At 29.8% G+C, this 12,344-nt stretch overlaps 1 protein-coding gene across 2 annotated transcripts in view; it reads left to right on the top strand.

Annotated features, from left to right (window-relative positions):
- The window catches only part of LOC118185611 (protein turtle-like), an 886,541-nt gene that overhangs the window by 849,125 nt on the left and 25,072 nt on the right, over positions 1–12,344 (top strand). Inside the window, exon 13 of one of the 2 annotated variants that reach the window (XM_085818673.1) lies at positions 61–209. The exons of the other annotated variant lie outside the window; for it this stretch is intronic. The gene's annotated coding sequence lies outside the window, so the exon portion shown is untranslated. The remainder of the gene's footprint in view (positions 1–60; positions 210–12,344) is intronic. 2 annotated transcript variants of the gene reach the window in all.

The raw sequence follows: 12,344 nt of genomic DNA, 5'->3' as shown, positions 1-12,344 counted from the left end.
TAATACATCCTTATCTTTCACATTTGTAATAATACTTAGTCTGTATTTTAATATTTTTAGAATTGGAACTGGATACAATGATACATTTTGGACATGCACCACAAGTACAATCCTTCAACGAAATTCTCTATGCAATGATGTATGGAAATTCATTTTAAAAAACAAGAAGCATAAAGAGACGAAATCGGTAACTTGAACAGTTACTATGCGTATGTACGATTTAAATTCTTAGTATTTTCAATTTTAATTTTGCATATTTTTCTCTTTATAATCATGTTTATTAAGTCAGAATTCGGAGAAATAATACAGTTTAAATTTTATTTGTAATAAGGACTAACAGAACTCACTAAGAGAGTGTCTAAGAGAGTTTGAAATAAGGCACTAAAAAACCAAGGAAATAAGACACTTAGAGTTTGGCACTAAGAGAGTTTGAAATAAAGCTAAGATTTTAGTTTCAGTATTACAACATTTATCTGATATCGTTCCATTCTTGAGTGCAAATGAAATTTTCCGTTTTAGTTTTTTTTCTAAATTTCTAAACCTAAGGAAAATCGTAATCATTAGTCACATTAAATGGAATAATTGGTCATATATTAAATGAAAATACGAAACAGCAGCAACGACCATCAATTAGCAAATATAAGAGAGAGAGAGAGAATGCGAGGTGTCCAATATAAAAACCCGTCACAGAATGATTTGATTTTCGTTCAGGTTTAGCCCAAGTAGTTGCTCAAATTTCGATTCACCAAACTTAAGATTATTACTGGTTGAAGTATTACGTAAGTTGTTGGATCATTAGCATTATGCAAGAATCATGGAAGAATACTGAATTTTTAAATGATGCAGGTAAATTTCTAATTTCTGGTGTCAATTTTATTAATATTATCAACGCGAAATTTTGGTTTATTGTTCAGCGTGAAAATTTTATAGATTTTAAGTAGAAAACATACTTATATTTTTCTTAAAAACAATTATCCTTCATACAACATTATTTTTCTAATCATAACTCTAATTTCTTACGTTTTATGTTTTATTGCTCATTGGGCGGATTGTCGAAATTAAAATTGCATTTTACATGTCTCGAAAGCGGGACTTAGGATATGTATTAGATTTATATATAGCTTTGTTCTAATATATCAAATACTGAATGATCTAAAATTCATTGAATTCGAAAACAAGTGTTCTAATACTTGCGCAATAGCTGCAAAGTATAGGTATTTTGACACAAAATCGGACTTTTTCTGAAATAACACACCAATTGTTTTCCATATTTCAATTCCACGACTCAAATTATGCCTAGTTATCAAGTTTTTTAATTTTTCGTGAGAAATTTATGGAGAAATTTAAAAATTTATCTTGGCAAATACATTTCACTTTGCGCCAAGAATAATTTACTTGGCGAACTTCTTTATGGCAATCTATTTTCGTTTCCTTTTTTTCATTGCAGATGAGCTTAAAAAAGGTCATCCTTCACACTTTCAAATAATTTTGGCAAACTGCATAAACCACATTTGGCGTTATTATCGCTTATAACAAATATGCAAAATTTTAAAATGCGCCAATATGTAAATTCATGTATATTTTAGGAAATTTTGAATAAAAGACATAATTTTTTTGTAGGTATGCTTAGAAACACATCTATTTTAAGACTATGGTAAAAATTGTATGGGAGTTATAATTAAAAATGTTTTTCGAAAAATTTATAAAATTTGTTTTTGAATAAATCATAAAATATGGACGAATTTTATTTGGAATGAACCTAAATTTCGAAATGTGAAAGGAAGAATAAAATAAGTTTAATAAAAAAGAGATATTAATAAATATATGCCAAATTCAATTAACATGGAGGAGTAAAATGTTTAAATCTAAATTTTTAAAACCTACTCTTGCATAAAATAACTGGTTAATTAGCGTAAAGGAACTCTATAAAAGACTCAAATTTCCGTACAGGTATGTTTCGAGTTCTTACGGACTATAGCTTTCATAGCTTCGGACTTTACGGATTAATGAGGTTGAAATGGGAATCACTTGTTCCTTTCCTATGTTGCACGTACTGAAAAGTAAAGTTGCAGACGCATTCTGTTTTGTTCTGTATATAATGAAAAGCGTCGTCCTAAGGGTGTATATATTTGGCAGAGCTTGTAAGTTTGGTATAATTTGAGTCGTAGAATCGTAATATGGGAAAAAATAATTGGCATGTAATTTCAGAAAACGTCCAATTTTATGTAAAAATGCCTATATTAGAACAATGCTATGTATAAATCTGATACATATTGTAAGTAGCGCTTTCGAGACATGAAAAGACATAAAAACAAGACAAGTTGAATTTCGTCATTCGGCCCAGTAGAACGGGAGATATAGAACTGTCTCATTTTTTTTTCCCCCGCAGTGTACATTTAAGGAACAGAATAATTTTTATTTCCTTTTCTCGTGACACCAGGTTCCTGAAGAAGATGCCCCATGAAATGTACAATCCTGTTTCTTTTATTTTTATTCAAATTTAATTTTTTCTCAACTTTAGCTTATCATATAACTAAAATTCATACAATTATTTTTGTTTTGAACTATAAATTTTCTACAGGATATTCATCTAATTATTTTTTAATTATGCTAATTGGTACTGTGTGTTTTTGCCTTTTTTGCCATTTTGCAAACGTATTTTTATACTAATTCATTTCTACTTTACTAGACTAAATATGATTTCTTAATCTGCATTCATGTTAGTCTACATGTATATAGAGGGAGAGGTGAGAAATAATTTCACACGTCAGAATTTTTAATGCTTTTGAAAATATGAAAAATAAGATTTGACCTAATTACGAAGACATTTATTATTAAAATAAAATTAAAATAAGCCCTTGTTTTCAATAAAGCGATCATCACTTACTTAAAATACCATCTTATTGAGGGCATGATTTTACTACTGTAAGCAATTCACTCTTAAAGGATTTCAGATTCCTGAGTGTAGCTATTTAATAAAATAGTATTTCAACCCAAACTTTTAATATTTATATAAACTAATTTACAGTATTTCAAGTTAAGTGGCAGTGTTTATTTATAAAATGTTTTTTTTTAATCTTATATCCCTTACAAATATTTGACTTGTTGCATTTATTCGACCGGAATAAACCTTGCGTATTATTAAAATGTTACAGGCATTGTAATTGAATCTCGATTATTCATTAGGATTTCCATCATTCGCTTCTAATGTGTCATTGCAAATTAGCTAAAATTTATTAAAGGTTACTTTTGTTCTCAGTAAATAGATCCTATTTATGTTACACGAAATCATCTGCAAAGTATTAAATTTACTGAGCATGTGAAAACTAAATTAACATAAACATCTGTAATAGATAAGAGAGAAGACTTTCTCTTACCTGTACATAATTTCTGCTAATGAATTTTTGCTTACTGAATAACTGTGTTAAATAGAATTATTTAATATTGCACAAAGGTCGCAACGAGCTCTGCCAAATATATACACCCTTAGGAAGACGCTTTTCATTATATACAGAAGAAAACAGAATGCGTCTGCAACTTTACTTTTCAGTACGTGCAACATAGGAAAGGAACAAGTGATTCCCATTTCAACCTCATTAATCCGTAAAGTCCGAAGCTATGGAAGCTATAGTCCGTAAGAACTCGAAACATACCTGTACGGAAATTTGATTCTTTTATAGAGTTCCTTTACGTTAATTAACCAGTTATTTTATGATTTAGACCTTCACTGTCTCTTCTTCCTTCTATTTCCAAGCCAGAATATAAATTAGTTCTCGTGTATTTAAAATGAGATTTTTAGATTGTAAGACAGAGTGTGTTTTGCCCCTTGAGTTCACTTTAACAGGTTACCTGCTCAGATAAGATTTGAGGTTTTGCGCCGTACATTATAATCGCCAAGACTGAATCGCCAACGCTAGTTAGATTATGAGCCAGCTGGTTAAATCGCGTTAACCTGATGTTTGTAACCCTTGGCTACTATTTTCTTGAATTTTAATTTTACATTTGAACCTACTGTTACTTTATGTTATCTTCGCACAAGTGATTAGCTGATTTGCAATCACTAGATGTGCCTTCTAGTCTTCTTATTTTTAAATGAAAGGGTTTTTTACAACCTTGATATTTTTACATAGGATTCGTTGCCGGATAGACGATGTTCAACATTAAGTACAGGTCCCTCTACATCATATTAAACGGGCGTATAAAATCATCAGCGGCCTTTGACAGAGAAAGCATTATTGGCGTGAAACAAACTCAATGTTTTCTTTTTGTGATACTGCCATACGGTTAATTTTGAATGGTTTATTTGATTACGGCAAAGCATTCGAACGCTATCTGCCTAAGGGGAGGGATGCCTTCGCGGAAGGCTTTGTAAGGGATACTGGCTCGTACTCACGTTACACATGATAAAAACCATGAAAACGGCCATGCAGCAAGGTCGTTCGCCGGGATTCAAATCCCGGACTGAACTACCAGTGTTAGCGACTTTATCCTTCGGCTGCTGGTGGGCCGATACTGTCATAAGAGCAGAGTGAAATGCTTCTGTACTTGAAAGATTATGCAAAGATTTGTGAGAAGAACTTCGCAAGGAAAGAAAAGCTTTTTGACTTGGTAAGCAGGCAACGCTGAAAGAGAAAAATCCTCTTATCAGGATGCTTTGGCTGACTTCTCTGCTTTATCTACGTTTTAGCGCAAAACTGGCGAACGGTAACCTATGAGCCAATGTCATCTGTCTTAGTACGTTATTGTTCATTACATTCTAGATTAAGAGACTGTCAGCTCCTCCTGAAGTTACTTTTGACATTTCAGCAACGTAATGCTAGACTGCAATGACTTCTGAACATCATGTTTGGCAGACTGATTAGAGTGATATCCTCTTCTCTGATAAATCACGGTTTTGTTTAAGAGAAAATTATCACCATATGTATTTGTCTGTCGAAAACGGGGGAAAGACACCAAGGAGACTGCATTTGTACTCAATATACTGCGCAAACAGGACTATTTTTTCATGGGGCGCTATTAGATTTAACATCAGCACGTCTGTCAGTTCAAGCAGCCATAATGATTTCTCATTACATCAGTGACATTCTACGACCAGTTAACGTACTTACAACATCTTATCGGTATTTTCCGTAGAAAAAAACCGATACTGATAGTACAAGAACAATACGAGTTTTTATTCAAAGTTAACAATATCTCACTTCTTTTTGTCTTGCTTTATTTTCCATCAAAATTAATGAGGTATAGTTTTAAAAAAGGACTGATGCTTTATTATTGTAATTCAGCAAATTTTGGTAAAATCTGAATGTGGCGTGTACTACAAACTAAACTCGTTTACAGCAGGGGTAGATGCAAAACGCTACTGCATCTACGAATATCGTTTGCACTCTCACTTTTTTTCTTTATGTCGGTTTAACATATCTTGGACAAAATAAATACTGAAGGTACATTTCTTCTAGACTTTATGTTGCGTAATGTCTAGAAGTTTACTACTGTTTATTAGTGTATTATACACTACTAAGTAGTAGTGCATAATACAGCTCTCTACTACTATGACTGTAACTGTCTAGTTACTATATGTAACTTTCTAGTTACATCTAGTTATAATTTTAAAAAAGGACTCACTACTAAAGAGTAGTGCATAATACAGCTCTGATATAAATTCGTACTATATTTGGAGTACAAGCTATGCATGCAGTACATCCTGCAGAAAAGTATTTTACTTAAGAAAAGAGATTATTGATTCGCCTTTTGAAAGTCACTGAAACTTTTATTTGATTTGGTTCCAAATAACTGTTAAATTTTGTCAGTTATTAAAGTATATGTGAAGTGAAAATAAGCCACAGACTTACGTACGCAAGTATTTCTTTTATAGAAACGTCAAAATCTAATATTCGTTCTGTAAACTCTGTTACCATGTAACATACTGTGCTCTGGCATGTTTTATTGAATGTATAGTATCCTAGTAAGAAAAACACGATTATTTTTAAGTGGCATACCAAAACCAAACAGTATATAAATCAGCAGAATGTAGTTTCATACCTGTTAATGTACCGGAAAATAATCTTCCGTAAGAACATAGGCATATCGCATAATTTCTATTTTAATATATTTATTGTAAGTTACGGCACTTAGCATCAAATTTACGAGATAACACAGGCAGAAAATTAGTTACAGCTATGAGACAAACGTAGTACTGAAATCATGCGATGAAGCGCTATGTTTCCTTATTCAGAGTATTGGTTTTCTCCTGTTTATGTGCAAGCATTCACTTTGTTTCTGATCCAAAGAAGCCAGTATGAGTTCTGAGTTCCCAAAAAAAATTGTAAAAGGTAATAAATATTAAAGTTTTACTCCAAAGTAATTTCGTATGCAGATTTAAAATAAATGTAAAAGATTTAATTAGCATAAACTTATGAAACCGATAAAAATGTTTAAACGTATTTTTTTTCATTGAAATCTTATTCACTTTTGGAAATAACAGAATTAAATAAAGGAAATTTTGTGTATTGACCAAGCAGATTAAGTTATATAAAGCATTTGAAATACAATGATGTCAAACGCTGTTACACATCAGATTAAACCATATCAAGCAATTAATTATTTTGCGCCATGGATATTTAATATACATAACATGTGAACTTGTGCCTAGGTTTAATTAAACCTAAGAAAAATATTTAAAAATGAAAACTAATCTCAGCTCTCTCTCTTTCTTTGTATATATATATATATATTCATTTGAAAGACTGTTACAGGTTACATAATCAGAAAGAAATGAAACTCCGTTTGAAATACATCGAGAGAGAAAGACAAAATTAACTCATCAGTTTTGTATTTTTTCAAGATATTTTTAAATGTATAGGTTTATGCAAAGTACTTCATAAAATGATATGCAGACTCTTTGGGAGGAAATTGAACTGGTTTCTAGCTTAACGTTAATAAGAAAAAAATGCTCTTTCAAGAGATAAGAAAGAATTATTTTACATTGCAGTAAAATTTACCGTGCGATTTACCGTGGAATATTCTCATTCCTCTATTGCAAGATTTGAAACAAAATTTCGTAATAACCAAAATTGACAAAGCCAATAATAATTTTAGTATAATATGAAATTTTTTATGTCTCATTAATTAATCCCGAATTGAATAATGCCATTACTTATAAACTCACCAATATACAAGAAAATGTTATTGCAAAAAAGCTAAAAGCATTTCATAAGAAACTGCAAATTTCACAACCATCTAACTACAGTAGATTATCAAATTCTAAATACTCTCCCAATATTTCATAAATCACCACTCAAATTTAGATTTATTGCTTTGGTACAAATAATTATAAAAAGAATATAGATTACATATTTGCAATTAAACTTAAAAAAATCTGTAATTTAATCCAACAACTCGTTAACAAACAACACAACTATAGTTGGATTATTTATAATAATGCTCCAGTTCTTAGCAGATTTAAAAGTTTAGAAATCAAGAACATTAACTGCTATGTCTTGAAAACCTTTATACTTCTCTACCATTAGAAGAAATTTTTACTAGTTTAATGCAACTCCCACAACTTTTTCCTGACTTACTTGACATCCTTTGTCTTGAAAGATGGAATACTTATCTGAATTGTGCATTATTTAATAACTACATTAAATTCAATAATAAGATCTTTTAGCAAGTAAGAGGAATTCCTATGGAAGCAAACAGTTTTACACAAATATGTAACCTATTTCTTTTTACTTATGAATATAAATTCCAACTAAGTTTAAATAAGAATGAATTAAAGCTATTTGCACATACATTTAGATACATAGATGATATTATAACTTTCAATAATAATTCTGCTTTTGAGCAATTCAAAATTTACGCAAATAGTTTAACACTTAATAAAATGAATATGAATCAAGATACTATTGAATACCTAGACCTGCTAATTATTAAACACAGCAAAATTAAATTATATGATAAAAGAAGGAATTTCCATTTTCCTACTATTAAACTAATTAATTGGAACTCTAATATCTCTAGAAAAGTAATAGAAAACACGTTTCATAGCCAAATAATATAATTTATTAATTTATATATTAAAAAGGCAGGCATTAACTTTATAATTTTTTGGCTCTTTATGGTATGATAACATTACCTTAAACCTTAGCTGGAGGGTAATGGAGGATATAGAAGAGTAAGGGAATTATCTTGTAAATTTTTATTGTAAATAAATTTGTAAATATGTATATTTAATCAATACTGGATTCTTTCCTTTTACTAGTAAAGGGCCAACTCTTTTCAAAAGTCTTAATTATAGCCCGAATTGATGAAGATTTTAATCTTCTTCTAATTTTCCATACTTTAGCCAGTATTTAGTAAAGTTTTGATATGCCAGTATTTAGTACAGTTTTGATATACCAGTTGAAATCAAGTTTATTAAAACTTTCAATATTTTCTTTCTGTCTTTAAATTTAGCTTTTAATAATCATTTTTTAAGAAATTTTGGGAAATTTCTAGGAAATTTCTGAGAAATTTCTGGGAAATTTCTTTTTTAACTTACATTTTCTTTCTTTAAATTTGATAAATAAAAATTTTTTTAAGGAATTCATTTCAGAATTTAAATTTTACTTGAAAAAATTTGAGGAATTTTTAAGAGTCTTAAGACTTTTTTAAATTTTAATTTTAAATTTTACTTTTTTTTAAATTTTTAAACTTTTCAGTTTTACTTAACTATTTTTAATTATTAATTTTTAATTTTCACACAAAATATTTTTTCACTTATTTGCATTATTTACACAATTTTGCCACAGAACACACATTTAACTTTACAAACAGTTTACATTTATTAATTCACAATTACCACTTAACTCTACTTTACTTCAATTAGAGTACTATTTTTATGATTTGCAGAGCAAAGTTACATCTCTTGATTGGCTCAGCTACTAAACTCCCTACATAAATAGTTGGTCAGTTAAAGTTAAAATTAAAACTTGAATTACGTACTTTCTTTCTTTGATTTTTCTAGATTTATAATATTTAAATTTTTAATTAAAGTTTACAAAGTTTTTAATAAAACAAAGCAGTTTGGCACTCAACTTTACTTAAATTAGCGCCATCTATATTATTTGCAGAACACACTTACATCACTTGCACTTACACATTACACTTAGGAAATACTTTTGCAGACCCCAACGCTAATATGGTAGGTAAGTTAGAATTAAAACTTACTATTTACTTGCTTTTAAGTATTTTTTAGGTATTTTTTATGTAGTATTTAAGTATTTTCTAGATACGTAATAATTTTTTTAAGTATATATTTCTTTTTTATAAATTACGAATTAGTTCTTTTTAGTTTCTTGTTGGTTTTTATATATTATGTCTAGTTCCTTTTTAGTTTCTTTTTGATTTATATGCATATTCGTGTCGGAGAGGTTTCTGTAGACAAGGGTTTCTAAATTAATTTTTCTTAAAATTTAATTTTTTTTAAATTTAATTTAATACTAGACGTTACTTTGCGTATTTCTCAAATTACTTCATTATTGGTATTTTCCTTTTAGACTTTTAATTTTTAATTGCTAATTTCTCAAGGTACCACTTTATTAGTATTTCTTTTTGGACATTCTTTACTATGTATTTTCTTTTGGTTTTGACTTTTACCCTTGCCTGCATGAATGACGAAACACGAATTGAATGATTGAAGAGTTAGGTTTGGAGATAACTTCCCCTTGATAAGTCTGTCTCCTGCCTGCTCAACAATCATTCACTTATGCATTTTTAAGTATTTTTTAGATTAATTTTAATTTGCTAAATTGGTGAATTTATTTTCATGGTTTGGTTTTGCACTTGATTTACTTATGCTATCTGATTTTAAATTATATTGTAGATTAGTTCGAAAATTAAATCTTTTATATGTTTGCATATTTTTTAATTATTTTGAATTTAATTTTTTTAACTTTAAATTTACTTTTTTACGTATATACATGTTTGTTAAAATTTTAATTTCATTCCTTGCAGCAATGGCGCAAAGAATTAATTAAATTTGTATTTAAATTCAATTTATTCTTTTGAAACAATTTTGATAGGTAGATAGATGCATACAAAGGAAAATATGATAAATTCCTAAAAAGAATGTTTTTAATGAATTAAGTACCTTTTAATTGTAATGCTCTTCACTCGAAGCGAGATCTATCTGCGTACGAAAATGGAAGCCTTTGTAGAAGGCAATCTAAAGAACACAAGGGTTCTGCAACCTTTAACACATGTAATACTTATTAACTGGTCTTTTGAGCAGATAATAGGAAAGCATTCTAGAACTCTGAGCTCATAGCAACCTTATGTAGGATTATGGCAAAGCACGTAAGAGGTACTGCCTAAAAGAAAAGATGCCTTAGTGGATAACGTTCTTTCGGAAACTGGTTCGTATTCTCGTTATACAGATATATCTCCTATTACGCAATAGATAAGTTCCTAGAAAATATCATGTTACCTGAAACAGTGTAATTCGAACATCCAGTAAAAGACAGAGAGATGCTTTCCGAAAACAATTAAAAACAAAGTATTTTTAGTATTTTTAATGGTTCTCACGGTTACTTCATTTAAGTTTAAGCTTTTTGCAAAGTCAGTGCCCTTTTTTCCATTTTACTAAAAATTCAAAATTTTTATTTTCATCTTCGAAGAATATATTTTTTTTTAAAAAGCTGTTTTCTTACTTTTAGACAAAGTTTGGGATTGAAATATAATTTTGTAATAATTATTTCCGAAAATGACAAAGCTAATTAGTAACACATAATTAAAAAGATATTTTTCCAAAATAACAATTGCGTAATTTATGCAATCCATCAACTGATCATTTGGAGCACAAGCTATATATTGTGTAAATGGAAAGACTCAATTTCAAAAGAATTTCGATGTGAGAAAATGCATGTATTCTCTGAATTTATTTTATTTTTCTTTATGTAAATATATAAAGGTCGTTTATGTGTACTACACAGGATTATTACTTAACTTAATTTTTTTAAAAGATTTAGTATAAAAAATGTCTTATCGAGGTATGTGCTTACAAAAATGTTATAAGAAGATTTAAGCATCATTGTTAATGTGCTAGGATGAAACCGTGTGGTGGTATAAGAGGATTACCACACTTTATTTAACTTGTAGGAGATAAATCGTAATGTACGAAACCGTATTCATAGACAGACATATGTACATGGAAAAAACACAAAAATTTTCCCACAGCCAACCGTCGAACTACCAGTATTCAATGGTTTTACTTCTCGTTCACTGGTGTTTGCTAGTTTCCATACTAGTTTCTATACCGACTAGTTTCCATGATAGTCCGGTATAGAAAGCAGTTTTTGTTATGATATATGTCTGAAACTAATAGCTATTTCTATGAAGCAGCAGCCAGCTTAGACTCTGTTACAGAAGAAAATATCTCAAAATGTTTAGTCAAATACAATCATCGTTACTTACTATCTAACATGATTAAATACCCAAATTTCGTTTATGTCGATAGCTTACATAAAATATAAACTGTGCGAGTAACTTTAAAACGTGTGCATCTTATTTCTGCCTAATAATTCTGTAATATATTAGACACTTTTACAATTACTGTGTGTATCACTGTGTAAGCAGTTTTAAAATTTTGCACTTCAAGTTGCGAGATTATGCTTTTATATTTTATTCCTGTTGTCCTGTTCATGTATTTTCTCGGGGCAAAAAGGCAATGGGTATCTCTTGTTGTTGGCATTTAAGGGAGGTAGTAAAGTTTTCCCTCTCAATTTTGATGGAGAATAATCCGTGGGAGGGATACAAGCGTTTTCCACGCTTATCCCCTACCATCTTCCGAGTGGACCTTCGGGTCTATGGTATTTTGAATTCCCTTATACAGCAAGGACACAATGCATTTAAAATTATCCATGCCTTCTCTGATGCATTTGAATCCCAGCCCAATAATACGACAGCCGGTACTGGTAATCAATGTGCTCATCAGGATGCTTACGCTTTCATTGAGAGAAAGATGCCCTTATCATATTTTTACCCAATTTTTTCGGAAATCTGAAGACCTTTCATAAGCAATCCAATCGACAAAATTTCAATAGTTATTATGCTTTTAATCTTAATCATTAAACCTTTAACCGTTACTAATTCAGAAGTCAAACAAAAAAATCAGCGTTATGTTTACAAAATTTTCACAGGACTAGTTTCGATGGTTTTACCGAACCACCATCTTCAGCTGCAAAACCGCAAATGAACCAGATAGGAAATAATGATTAGATAAGATAAGAAAGCCTGGACATGAATAAGAAAGTGGCGCTATCTGTTTGTGAAACCAGAACTAAAACATAATTTCTTTAAAGGTCGAA

This window comes from Stegodyphus dumicola, chromosome 6, assembly GCF_044657685.1.
Source record: "Stegodyphus dumicola isolate Sdum_Otavi_A_Nest chromosome 6, ASM4465768v1".
NCBI lineage: Eukaryota > Metazoa > Arthropoda > Arachnida > Araneae > Eresidae > Stegodyphus > Stegodyphus dumicola.
Note: the sequence above shows the minus strand (reverse complement) of the source record. Positions and strands in the feature narration are given on the sequence as shown.